A 15238-nucleotide genomic window follows, 5' to 3' on the forward strand; every position below is an offset into this window, starting at 1 on the left:
TACTTCCTTCTCATGGAAGAGGCATTTTTTTCTCACGGTATCAGTGTTCTCTTCGATCTTAGCAAGGCACAGAGGCTGTATAATAGTGTATTCGTTGGAACTGGAACCCAGTGAATTATCAATAAAGCCATCACATTTTTAAAGTCTCTTTCATTTCAACTTAATATTAGAACTGCTAAAGAGATTGAAGCATGGTTTTGACATTAAGGAATTCATTCCTTGCTCAAAAGGCAGATGCTTGAATAAATAACTATAATATATGGCAGGTTCTAATGAGCATTACAATTTGAAAACCGTCTTTGACATCAGAAATATAGCACTCAGTGAAGTTTACATGTAATTCTCTCTCATCATTTCTCTTTGAAGAAAATGAGTAAGTGATTCAAAAATACTTTTCATTGAGATTAATTTACTCATCAGCTTTATTATGGGGTTGGTATTTTCCCTGAAAAAGAACACATACCTCCAAACAGAAGAATGCCAATTCACACAGGTACATCAGCAAATATTAAAAGACCAAGTCCTTGCACTGTATCCTTAATAAATGGTTCACTTGCTGAGGGAAGAAGGAGAAAGGGAGAGAGGAGGGAGGGGGAGAGGAGGAAAAGGGAAGGAAGAAAAAGGAAAAAAGGAGGGAAAATCTTTTCTGAAAATAAGAATGAAGGAAGATGACTCATGAAGCCAGGAGCAGACCACATCCAATCCATTCCAGTTTGTGTGATCTCTGAATGAGACTTTTGCATTTCAAAGTCCTCACTTGTAAAATGATGGCTTTTCTATCCCCCCCTTGGCTTGTAAGGATTTAAATTACAGAAGACAGCAACTGGAGGCTGCCGGTACCTGGCAAACCCTCACTAACCGGTATAACAAGTTGTTACATTAATTGAGCACCTACTTTAAGGGAGCTGCCTGTCATCTCATTTAGCGTCTCTGCAGCATTAGCTGATTGAAGGATTTCAACCAAAATCTGGTCACAATAACTCCCTGATGTTGCAGACAAACACATGAAAAATGATCAGTGATTGAAATTTTTACTTTTGGACAAACTCCTTCAGTGACATTGACACATTCCTTCTGGTTGCACCTCTAGACACTCACATTTTCTGAAATTAACTCCAGTGGCTCAAATCACAAATTAAATTCCAGTAAAAATGAAAGCTTCAATAAATCAACCCACCAAATCTCATACTTCAAGGGTGATTCTATATATCACGTAGAAAGTTAAAGACTTTGTCTTGAAGAGAGTTCTATGTATCAGAGAGATCTTTTTAAAAGTGAATCATTTATGGCTAGAATAGGTCTTGAGTTGACCTTTAAAAAATATACCCACCGCCTAATTATCACAGTAATCTGGAGATGATTCAGGCTTATGCTCAGTAATGTCATTGAAAAGGTGCTACTTCTGAAAACTGCTTTGTTTATGATGCTGCACAAAACAATGCAAAGCTTCATCCTGATGGTTAAGCAACAGTCTCTTTTTGTAGATGTTCTATTGTCTTTGCTTCAGGAAGAAATTTTAATAGTTCTTCCCCTCAAACAGATTTTCCCCATGTGTCCTCCCTTGCTGCCATGCTAAGCATTTTATGAGAAAGCTGAATAAATATTCCAAATCATGATAATACTTCCTTATATACTAAACTTTCATTTTTTGAATAATATTTGGTTATTTACTATAAGCAGAGCTTTGTACTAATAACTATTTAGTTAGTTATTTGCAATCAGGTGAATTTTGCATGTATTTTCTCCCTTAATCATCCCAACACCTTTGTGCATGGGAGGTACTATTCTTAAAATCACTCAATGAGAAAAGACACTATGACCCAGAGAACTTAAGTAACTTAATCAAGTTCTTATAATAATGGAACCAGGACTCAAGCCCAAGCAGTCAGATGGCAGAAGCCAAGCTCTTCATAATCCCTGTTCCATACAGTCACCTGGCTGGCCATGACATACTAAGGGGAAAATGCAAATTTCAGAACAGCATATATAGAAGGATCTTTAGTGTGATATATTTCTTTGGTGTATGTGGACAGACATATAATAGGATATATACATATATATATGTACATAGGCCTGTATATTTTTATATAAAATAAATATCAAATACAGTGAGAGGTATATAGGACTTTCTATAGTAAACACTTCCTATATGCTGGATGTTTCACATGCATGATCTCATTTACTTCTCAAAATAACTCATTAACATGTGTACCATTATCTCCCCCATTTTATAGATGAAGAGAAGCTCAGAAAAGTAAAGAAATTTAACCAAGGTCACAGAGCTAGCAAGTGGTTAAGAATCAGCCACATAACGATACTCACACACACATACACACACAGTTGTATATACACAGACACATACATGCATGCATACACATATGTATACACGTATATATACATTTTTAAGAGATTATTTATTAGAGAGAGAGAGAGCATGCGAGGGGGAGGAGGGGCTGAGGAGAGGGAGAGAGAGAAACTTGAGCAGACTCCCCGCTGAAGAGGGAGGCTGACGCAGGGCTCGATCTCACAACCCTGAGATCATGACCCAAGCCAAAATGAAGAGTCAGATGCTCAACCGACTGCATCACCCAGGTGCCCCACAGGCATGTATACATTTTTTTTTTAAATCAAAAAAGGGACCTTCAACTAACATAGCTTAATATATCCTTTCCCACTACAAAATGAACTTTAAGAAATTGATTCCCAATATGCGATCTCCACTGGCCATGACTGCCCTTTCCTGAGTCACTTAGGAATGGACACTGTCCTCGAATGCCTCATGAGTCTTCTTTGTCTTTTCTTCCATCGTTTCTTTGGTTAACCAGATTCCCTTCAGAGTGGCACATTCATTTCTCAATGGCAGGGATCTCTTCAATTAGATCACTATCAGGTCTTATGGACTGAGAGACATTTTACTTCTTTCTGGTGAACACCCCTCTATTCCAGGGGTCAGCAAATTATCGCTCTGTTTGTTTGTTGTGTACGGTCCATGATGTAAGAATGGTTTTTGTTTTTTTAAAATGGTCCAAAAAAAATCAAAAGAAGAACAATATTTCATGACACAGGAAAATTATATGAAATTCAAATTTCCATGTTCATAAATGAATGATCGCTGGGATACAGCCATGCCCATTCCTTTGTGTATTGTCGAAGGCTGCTTTTGTACTGCAGTGGCAGTGCTGAGTAGTTGCAACAGAGACCATCTGGCTTGCAAAGTCTAAAATATTTACTATCTGGCCCCTTCACAGAAAATGCTTGCCAACCCCTACTCTACTCTAATGCATTGTGTGTTTATTTAAAGTTCAACTTTCTGGGAGCTTCTCTTCTTTCCAAATTCATTCAGGGCACCTCACTATTGCCCCATGTCCTCCTTTGATCCCTCAAGGACAAGCCACTTTCAAACAATCTTTTTCTAAATATGGCCCCAGTCAACTGTTTCCTCATCACATAGGAACGTTGCTACAGTTCCTACTGGTCTTAGAAAACAGGGGTATGGTACAGTGGGTGATGGATGGAGAGCCCAGTTACAACCTTTCTCCTCTCTGGGCCTCCATTTTCTCATCTGTAGAATGAGTGCCTTAGACTTGATGGCTGAGGTTATTGTTACTAGGGCATCCTGTATTTGCACTAGTTCAAATCAATACTGACTGAACATCAACCATATGCAGTGAAGAAAAATGAATATAAACGGAGTTGAGTCCTTGTTTTCAGTGAGCTCACAGCCCAGCACTTGTCTGGATTGCCCAAATATTAGCTACCCAGATGTACAAGGTAGAAAAATGCTCCCTCCCCTCCCTACTCCCACCCCCCAGATATCTACACCCTAATTCCCAGAACCTGTGAATATGTCATAAAGCCACCTTGTTGACTCCTATCCTACAGGATGTCTCATATGTGACCCATCTGGCCCCTGTGCAAATTTGGATATGCCATTTCTGGTATTATCCAATGCAGTTTCCTGAAAAGTGTACTGAAGTCTGGGCACTTAGATACTTATAGATAGATATGGATCCCATCTATATAATTAACATTTATTGATTATCTACCATGTGCAAGACTCTGCTGCTGCCCAGTGTGTGATTCTCCGCCCCCCCCCCCCCCCGGCCACCACCATCAATGGTTCCTCCAACCTGGGTATTGGCTCCACTTGTCCCCATATTATGATAATGCTTTGAATGATTTCATCTGCCTAGGAAATAAAGCCTAATACATAAAAATGTATCTTTTTCTTACCAACATCATACAGAAAACTCAGAACTCCTGAACTGATAAATTCCGCTCCCAATTATGGGAAAGCACACAATTCTGGGCAGTCATTTTGAAGTTTGAAAAAGATTTGTAGGTCAGCCTTTTAGGGGTTTGGAAACCACAGACCAAGAACCACTGTTGTTCTGGGCTTGGATCACTAAATCCTGACTTCACAGCTGCCCATCAGAACCAAAAAGCTAGCAAGATGTGCTGCTCAGCTGGGTCAGCAAAAATGAATACATTCTCTCCCTCTTTTCCTCTCTCTTTCTCTAGAGAGACTAATCACAGCCCTGAATGCTTGTCCAATGTTCTGAGGAGAATTAAACAAGTTCCATGCTCATTATGTTCTTTGTGTTAAGAAGGAAACAGGGGAAAACCATTTGTGATGAGAGATAAACTGCCCTTTGGAATGTGAGTTACTGTTTCCAGGCTGCAAGAATGGAGATGAAAAAAGCTCAGAACAGCAGGGCATACATGACCAAAACCAGGGTGCCAAGAACTAGAATGGATTGCTGAGAAGACATAAAGAACAGAGAGGTGTTATAGGATTGCTTAGTCCCATGTCACTCATGCCGGGGCTGATGCATGCTACTTAGAAGGTCAGATTTTCTTTCTAGAAGACAAAGGTGGGATTTGCTTGCTTTCGGGTAAATAAAATGCTTCCATTACATAATATTGAACAAATAAATGAATGGATAAGTGAAGAGATATCGCTAATTGCTATCATTTTGCTAGTCTCTGTGATAGATATTTCTCATATGTGATCTGTTTTAATCCGTATAACAACACTATAAAACTGGCATTTGTATCCTCATTGGTAGATAAGGACATCGATGGTCAGAGGGGTAGAAGGGACCCTATTATTTGCTGGACACTATATGCTAACGAATTTTTAAAATATAATTATTGTTATTTAACCCTCATTTAAAAAAAAACAGGGCTCCATATTATCCCCATTTCTTGTATGCAGAGAATAGGGATTCAAAGAGATGATATAAGTAAATAGTGACTAGAATAGGGATTCAAAGAGATGATATAAGTAAATAGTGACTAGCCATATGAGTCATGACGTCTTGCAACTACCTGGCCGCGTATCCCTGGGACATCTAAGTGGAGATGCCCTGCTGAGAATTGGAAATCTATCCCAAAAGACTTACAGATGGAGACAGGCTGCACATGGCAAAACAGACAGGAGAATTTCGAATTAAAGCTGAGCCTGAAAAGTTGAATTGCTTTAGTGTGGCCAACTATGAGGAAAGAAGTGGCAATGATGTACTATGACAAAGCTGCAATAAATGAGAGCAACCAAACATGAGCTTTCTTCTTCCCTGAGACCCCTGACAGATCCCATGAGCACTTCGCCTCTGCAAGTGTCACTTCCGGCAGCTCAGTCTCAAGTCCCTCCTGGAAAACTGCAGCCCCTTTGAGTTACGGACACCATGGTCTCTGTGGATTCACAGTGAACATTCATGAAAGAATAATCTACACTCATCGTTTCTATGTAGTGACATCTCATTCACTCCTCAATCTGAGTGATTTTTTTTGTATTCCCATCGTGCATCCGGCGCTGCACTCACGGGGGCCTCCATGTGCAATGGCTGCCAAGCACACAGGAACATTTCAGAACTCCTTTTGCTCGACACTGCTGACTGCCAGTTCTTTCGAGAAACCACTTTAATTAATGGGTTTGGGTGATACCTGATTCCATGTTTTTCCTTTCCCCTTGAGTTATTCCTTTGGCTTTTCCCAAATTTTTCTTCCTCTGCCCATTCCTTAGGGTTGGTGGACACCAGAGGCCAAAGGAGAAGACTCTCTACACTTCCCTGTTGATATTTCATTTCCCTTGGCTTCAGCTACTGCCCAACTACATGCCTAGGAGAGAATGTTTTCTTGCCTCGTCATCTTCTAGAGGTTCCTTGCATTCCTTGGCTCATGGCCCCTTCCTCCAACTTCAAGGCCAGAAGTACATCATCTTTATATATTTCTCTCCCTCTCTCTGACCTCCACGCCTGTCGTCATATCTCCTCTAATTCTGATGCTCCTGTGTCCTACTTACAAAGAAACTTGTGATGACACTAGGCCTACCTAGAGAAACCAGGATAATCTCCCTGTCTCGAGGTCTTTAATTTAATCACATCTTCAGAGTTCCCTTTGCCATATAAGGTAAAATTCACAGGTTTGGGGGATTAGGACATGGACATCATGGGCCAGAGGGGGAAGCATTATGCTACCTACCATACCATCTGTGGTTGCTTTTTCGGCGATGACACTATTCTTTACCTTGTTGTCCAAGCTAGTAAGTTGCAGTCATCTTTGAAGTTTTGTTTCCCCCACACGTATCTAAGTCATCACCAAATTCTACAAACTCCACCTCCTAAATCTCCCTCCATTATTCCTCCCCACACCTACTTCCTCTGTGCCATCTGAACCTTTCCTGCTCAGGCTGACTCTACATAATTCGATTCCAGTACTAAGCCCTGAAATAAAAATATATAAATCTTGAGACATGTTTGGGAAACTTTTTCTTGATATTTTAGTAGGGAAGAAAAGCACACTGTGACAGAGATCTAGGTAAGTGGTCCATTGAGAGGATACTGTAACAGAGCAGCAAGCCCTGTGGGGGAGGAGTCAGAGGCTAATTTTGAGTTACGGCTGGCTATCTCTAACCCCCTCACATCTGGCAAGTTATTGGAGTGCTTTAATTCTTGGTTTCCTCATCTGTAATACCTAACTTGTAAATTATTCAGAGACTCAAACTGCAATGACGTAGGCATTTATACGGCTCATATGTAAGTTGTTAGTAACACACTTTTGATTCAAAGGACAAGCCATTATATAAGCATAGTCAGCCAGAGCCTGGAAACATTTTAATATTCAAAAACTCAGCCGAGGCAGTCTCAGGCCAATAAGCACCGACTTGTCTGTCTCTCAAATACTTACAACTAGGCAAGGAGCAACTCTCTGCTCATTTTTGTCTAGGGGTAGATTCCATTGTTATTTTTATACAATTGGAGGGGTGCTCTTTAAGAAAAATAACACTGAATTATGAATAAAACATACATTATAAAGGGGGGGATTTACTTGGAATGAGGAATGAAATCACAAAACAATAGAAAATCTTTCTTTGCAAATATTACAAAATCATATGACCACGTGAAAGAGGCTTGAGCAAGTGAGTAGCCTTGAAGCTTAAATTTTAGCAGCTTCAGAGTAAATCTCTTTCTGCTTTGTCTATTCCTGTATTTAAAAAAAAAATCCACAATTCTTATATTCTTAAACATCACGATTACCACCAACCCTGACACATATAAAAAACCTTCCCTATTTGCAAAATTGAGGTGCTAAATATACTACTAACAAATGTCACAAATAAATGTCACATGGATTCTGCAGCTTGCTAAGCATTAAACATTCCTGCTACAAATTCGTTTCAGTACTGCATTAACACAAATCTGACTGGTATGGGGATTCATTCTAAATTCCAAACAGAGCCGTGAGGAACAACAGAAAATGTTTGCTCCTTAAAGGACTAGATACACATACCAAGAGACAGTCAAACTTATGTAATTGCTATACATCCTGGGAATCATAACTGAAATGAACAGATAATAAATTGATCTATTATTTTTTTAATGGAATTTGTGGAGTGAATGTCACCTCTCCGCCCCATCAGCGGAGATGGATAGACACAGGGAATTGCTGTGGGTGCCATAGTGCTCTGCCCAGATCTGCTCTTCAGAGCCAAAGCATCATTCCCTAGAAGATGGGGATGTCAGCTACACCCTCACTGGGGATTGCCCTCAGCTTTGGGAAACTGCCTCTGGAACGGCTACCTCCTCTCCCACTCGTCTGCCGTAATGCAAGGCTACAAATGCCCAGCCCCTTGCCTCAGCTTAGAATAACTCTGAAGAGTCATCCTAGCTCCAGAACTTCCCTAGGGCCAGCTAAAGTGTCGTTGGCAACCACACTGAGGGGCAGCTCCTCCCTCTTCCCAATCCTGCTTGCCTGACTATGTGATTACAAGTGTTAACTCCTGAGACCATTGCCTAGTCAACTCTTATATTGGAGTCTATTTTTAAGAAACCAATCTAAGATAGTTTACACCAGAAGTGCTCCTAAAAGGCATACTCCAAAATGAGATCTGGAGATAGATTACTCAATGGACAGCTGCAGAGAATGTTAAATTCTTAGACCCAGCAGATTTTCTACACAAAGCAAGGGCTGGAAAGGGAAGGAGTGCCACAGAGGCAGGGATGGAGGCTCTGGCTGAGCCCAACAGCATGGCCTCATCAAGGATGATCTTGCAATCGCCATTGCCAATATCTAGAAACAGAAGCCAATAACGAGCCCCTGATGGAGTACTGCCCTTCAAGAAAACCAATCAGTCCCTTGGAGGTAAGCTAACTACATTGCTTTGTGTGTGATACTGACTGAGGTCCAGCTGTTTTCTAGAAATGGGTTTCCTTTCCTGCCTGCAGAGCCTTGGCCAGCACAATTATCTAAGAAATCACAGAATATTTGATCCGCCAACGTGGGATACCACACAAGACTGTCTCAAATCAAAGGTCCCATTTTCCAGGAATGGAGGTGCAACAGTGGGCATATAACCATGAGATTCCACTGTTCTTTTCATAATCCATGCCACTCAAAACCCACCAGCCTGACAAAATGGTAGAAGAGACTCTTGAAGATTCTGCTGAGGTGCCATCTTGGAGAAGATATCCTGCTAAGATGAGGCAGTGTCCTCCAGGAGGTGGTTGTACCCTAAATCAATGATCATTATATGGTGATATATCCTCAATAGATAGAAGACATGGATCTAGGGGCCAAGGGATGGAATCTAAAGAGGACTCAATTACCACGATCCCCTATGACGCACCTGGAGGACTTACACTTCCCATCCCTGAAGTCTTAGGCTCTACAGGTCTAGAGATCCTACTTCCCCTAGGGTAAATAGTCCCGCTTGGGAACACAATGGAAATCCCATTAAACTTTCAGCTCTGGCTATCACGTGGTCACTTTAGGATCCCCATACCAAGAGAACAGCAAACGGGGAAAGAAGTCCCCACACTTACAGAAGTAATTGATATTGATCGATAGCAGGAAGAAGTTGCTAAGAAGTCAGCTATCAGTCTGTCAATTCTTGGCTGATGATCTTTTCTTCATAATTGCTTTTAAGATATTTTTTTCATCTTTGGTACTCTGAAATTTCAGGTGCAGATATCTTTTTATTGATCTTGCTTGAAATTGACTCTGACACTGAGCATTTGTTTGTTTATTTGTTTTTCACCAATGTTGGAAAATTCTCAGGTATTATCTCTTCAAATTTGGCTCTGTCTCTATGATCTCATTCCAGAATCCCAGTTAGACATATACTGGAAACTGCTAACCAGGGGCCACATTAAATTAAACGTATACTTTGGGGCTTTTGGGCCACAGAGGTAGAGTGAATTCTAGACAAGTGGGTAGAGGCAGGTTTGTGCTTAGATATTCTCAAGGGAAACATACACTGTCATCCCTCTAACTCCCTGTCCAGCCACTCCACCTAGAGTTAAGGCCAAAAAGGTCAAGGATACTGTTCTCTCCTCTGTGGAGCAGGTTTTACTTATATCACACATTTAGCATATCTTGGTGGATTTCTATTTCTTTGCAGTAATTTCTATCATCACTTCTCACAGTGCTCAGGTCCTGGACTTTATCTCCTCTGGTCTGCTTTCCTGACCTATTAAAACGAAGGACCTAAGATCTGCAGCCTGCACTTACTGACATCTCTGGCATCACACTTTCTTGTATTTCTCTCCTCTAAGTGTTTTTCTTACTTTACCATGAGCTCAGTCATGCTTTTACAAAATGACTTGCTCTAAGCCTCTAGGTTACCTCTACAAGGAGTGCTTCTCTGCCTAACTATTCCGCCATCTTGTTGCACAAAGATATCTAAAATTCCTCAGTTTTTAATAATTTCCAAAATTCCCAACTCATCTTTCGGTCCTCAGAAGACCTGATTTAGAACTCAGTTCTTCTACCTTCTAGTTCTACAAATGGGACACGTTAATTCACTTGCCCTTTTCTCAGCTCCCTGTAAATAAATGGAGGAGGAGATGATCTTACTTCACAGGGCATAGGGAGGACTAAGTGACCCTCATCTCTACGCTAGTGCAAACTAGGGGCACAATCTTATTTACTCTGAGTTTGAGCTGTGGTGTTCAGTTCGAGAGAACATGTGTCCATTCAGGGCTCGCTGGCCACATTCCTCTCTCTAGCAGTGACAGATCTGCCGGGCTGCTCTATGTCCTCTGACACTTTCGCTGGAACAACCAGTGGAGGTTACCATAGCAGATGGAGCCAGGACTCCAGCAGGCCCCTTCTTGCAGAGGTCTCTTAATTTTCCCTGAGGTGAAAGGCATTTGGGGCATTTGTTAAATGTTCGTGAACTTTGCCAGGTTTTCCTAAAAGTTGATTCTATTTCATTTTTTCTTTCTTTTTTAAAATGTTTATGAGGCCACTGAAGTTGCACCCATTTTTTTGTATGTTTTCAGAACTCCTGAAGTTTCTTTCTCATGTTGTGGCTTGTTGCTGCCGAAATGACCATGTTATTCTTTGCAAACCAGGAGAGTCTATTCCCAAATCAAAAAACTTCGTGGAGTGATTAATGTCCCCATTGCATCATCCTAGCTTAATTCAACTATAGATGAATGGTGGATACACGCGAGGTTTTCCATTCCCTAAGACAAAGCTTAAAAGTCAAGTCCCCTTTGCAACTTTCCCTGACTTTCCCCTTCCACCCCCTGAAGGTTAGTCACTTTCTCCACAGTGCTCCCTCAGGACTTTATGCAAACATCATCTTAAAAAAAAAAAAAAACAAAAAACCTTTGGCTTGGTGTCTTGTCACTATTTGTTTACATAGCCCAGGAGATGTTCGGTCTCCTAAGAAAGGGCATCTAGCACAGTGCCTACCATGTAGGAGGTGCTCAATGAGTATTTACTGAGTCAAAACAAGAAGGTTTTAAAGTTAAGTTATCTTACATGCCTACAATTACATAAGATTACTGCTTAAACTCAACGAACCTAATATAAAAAAGGCCAAAGCATAATTATTATATCCTAGTGAAGAGATAGCACTTTTTAAAATGTACTTGAAGGCCTTTGAGGCATAATATTTCCTGAATTCTATTTGGTGTTATTTGGATGGCTTAATCGTGGGGTGCTTTTTCTGACAGAGGAATTAACTGTATTGGGTCCACAAATGCCAGAGCAAGAAGGGGATTTTGAAATCATGCAGCTCAACAATGTCTATTTCCTTTCTCTGCTTTATTTTCTTCAGAGTACTTATCATGAGTTCAAAGTATATAATTTTAACATTTCCAGACTCTTTTTCTATCTCAGTTGTTAGATTATAAATTCCATGAAAGCTGGACCCTTACTGTCATGTTCACTGCTGTTTTCTTACCTCTTAAAATAATGCCTGAGGCATAGCAATTTCTTACAAAAATATTTGTTGGATGGAGGGCTGGATGGTTGGAGGGATGGATGAGAGGATGGATGGATGAGAAGATGGAGGGAGAGGTGGCTGGGTAGGTGAGTAGGTAGGTGGGTAGATGGGTGGATGGATGGATGGATGGATGGATGGATGGATGGATGGATGGAAGGATGGATGGATGGATGGATGGATGGATGGATGGATGGATGGATGGATGGGTGGGTGGATGGGTGGGTGGGTGGGTGGATGGTTGGGTGGGTGGATGGGTGGGTGGGTGGATGGATAGGTGGGTGGGTGGATGGATGGAAGGATGGTTGGATGGATGGATGGATGGGTGGGTGGATGGGTGGGTGGGTGGGTGGATGGTTGGGTGGGTGGATGGATGGGTGGGTGGATGGATGGGTGGGTGGATGGATGACATGCAAATGTGAAAAGGGAATTGTAGGCTTAGATTCAAGTATTCTTATTCCCAGTCCAGCATCCTTTATACCCCAGAACACTGCCCCGTCTTTACATGAAATAGCTCAAATCCCCAGAATTGAACCTCAAAAATCTCTATTTTATTCCCTGAAATTTGTTGGTCAGCCATAGTCCAGGGTCTAAAATTCTCACCTGTAAATATGTTTCTCTGTCTTAGACACCCTCAGTAGATGTCAGTGCAAGATGGCATCAGTCAAGTATTCAGGAACAAAAAATAGGAGACACTTTCTGCCGATGTGCTTATGAAAAATTACTGGAGCACCCGTCCATTCATTTACCCAACAAACATTTAGGGAAAGCGTATTTTGTGCCAAGCAAGAATTCTAAGCATTTGGTTACTTCAGTAAACAAAACAAAAATCCCTTTCCTGGTGGAGCTTAAGTTCTGTTTCGGGAGAGGGATGGGGAGATGGACAAAAATAAGCATAATGAGTAAATTAGATAGTTTGGCTAGACAGTGATAACTGCTATGGAAAATAATAGAGCAAGGCAAGGTGGGTGAGAGCATGGGAAATACCATTTTCCTGGTATGGGAAATACCATTTTCCTCTGGCCCCTGTGTCAGGAATGATCTGTAGAGGAACAAGGGCAGAGGCACGGAGACCTGCAGCGAAGCCAGAGAAAGTTCCACTGCACAAATCACACACACCCACACACGCACACCTTCACACACACACACACTCACATACACATCCACACACATTCACTCACACACACCCCCACACCACACTCACACCCACACACACACCTCCACACACACACACTCATACATATCCACACGCACTCACACACACCCCACACATACCCATACACACACCCCACACCCACACCACCCCACACACACCCACACCCCACACTCCCACGCACCCAAACACACCCCACACACACCCACACCCACACCCCCCACACCCACACACCCCACACATCCCCACACATCCACACCCATACCCCACACACCCACACACACCCCACACATACCCATACACACACCCCCCACACCCACACCACCCCCCACATACCCACACCCCCCACATACCCACACCCCACACACCCACACCCACACCCCCCACACACACACCCCACACACGCACACCACCCCCCCCCCACATCTACACACACCACACACACACACAAACACACACAGTAACAAATAATCCATCAGTATGGGAAGCTGGCTTATGCTGAGTCCAAAAGGAAGCCCTGTAGATTGCAGACACAATACTTGCTCCCTAACCAACTGGTTGTGCCTCTCCTCCTTTGATTAGATCCTTGGTAACATCCCCACCACAGGTGTACCCAGCCTTTTTTCACATTTTCAGGAAGAGGGCACTTGCCCTCACTCAACACAGCCAGCTCGACTTCCAGACATCTGGGATGGTTCTTACATTCTTGAGTTAACCTAACTGAAATCTACCTTCACTGTTTCCATCCACTGCCCTGGTTCAGCAAACACATCAGAGTCAGAGGGAAGGCACATAAGCTTTGGAGCAGTCAAGGCCTGTGTTTGAGGTATAGCCCCACCGGTGCCTAGCTAAGTGACTTTCCGCAAGGCACAATTTTTTCTGAGCCTCTAATTGATAAAATAGGGGTAACAGTTGCATAATAGGGACTCATTAAATGCTACTTCCTTTATTTTGGCACTCATCTGAATACCATACTTACCAAAATAAAAACAGCATGGCCTCTGTCTTCAAGGGGGCAGACCTGCTCTTCTGAACGTCCCCTATTCCTTCAGCCATAGCTCCTATATAACAGACTGCAGTCTTCTTGCCTCTAGGCATGCCCAGCTTTGCCTGGGTCTACTTGTCCCACTGCCTAGCCTAACCCAATTTAGATTCATTGGGCTTAGGAAGCACCTTTTTGAAAAACTACCTTTAAACTCAGGTTCAATCAGAGCAGCCCCTAATGGAACAATCTAGACTGAGATCCAGGAGCCCACAGGGCCCAGGTCCGACTCCATATCCAGTTCCCTGTGCAACCTTGGCCAGGTCATTTTCCTTCTTGAGTACTTGACTGCCCTGTTGGTATGGTAAGGGAGTTAAATAAATTTGTACACTTTGTGTTGTAGCTCAGATGCCCTAAAATTTCATAAATCAGAGGTGGAGGTAGAGGCAGGGGAGGGGGGATCCATCCTGAGCCCTTACAGGGACAAACCAATTCTTTGATAGTGACAGCTTCAAGTAGAGAATTGCTCTTGGCACTTTTATAAGCATTCTCACTTTATTATTTTGAAACTTCAGCAAGATTTCCATGTGGTCATACAAATGGTCTCTGATTAATACCAGGGAATGTTCTTTGAGCTTCCTGCTCACTGCCATATATAACTGTAACTGTCTCTTCCAAAAAAATTTACTTCTCAATTACAAGGTCATGCAGTGAAAAATAAAATTGCATCTAGCATGTGGAATGAGAGATGTGTGGGTGTCTGAGGGGTATGTGCGTGTGTGTGTGTGTGTGTGTATGTGTCATGTGTATTTGTCTGGTTTTTTAAAAAGATTTTATTTATTTATTTATTTGAGCTAGAGAGAGTGAGAGAGAGAGAGAGTATGAGCTGGGGGAGGAGGGGCAGAGGGAGAAGCCGACTTTCCGCTGAGCAGAGAGCCCAATGTTGGGCTAGATCCTGGGATCATGACCTGAGCCCAAGGCAGACACTTAACCTACTGAGCCCCCCAGGTCTCCCTGTATTTGTCTAATTTTAAGAAAACAAGTCAGAAGCCATTTAAAATCTTTACCAGATTTTAAGATTACACAACCAGAATTTTCCTAAAAAGTTTAATGAAAATCCAGCATTAAATTAACCAGCAAGATCGGGAGCAAGATGGCGGAGGAGTAGGAGACCTGGATTTCGTCTGGTCCCAGGAATTCAGCTGGATAGGGATCAAACCATTCTGAACACCTACGAACTCAACAGGAGACCGAAGAGGAGAGTAGCAACAACTCTCTGAACAGAAAAGCGACCACTTTCTGGAAGGTAGGACGTGCGGAGAAGTGAATCCGAGGCAATATTCGGGAGGACAGACGGCGGGGGAGGGAG

This window comes from Eumetopias jubatus, unplaced genomic scaffold (assembly GCF_037043125.1).
Source record: "Eumetopias jubatus isolate StellerSeaLion01/CBP00866 unplaced genomic scaffold, mEumJub1_p1.0 scaffold_15, whole genome shotgun sequence".
NCBI classification, from domain to species: domain Eukaryota; kingdom Metazoa; phylum Chordata; class Mammalia; order Carnivora; family Otariidae; genus Eumetopias; species Eumetopias jubatus.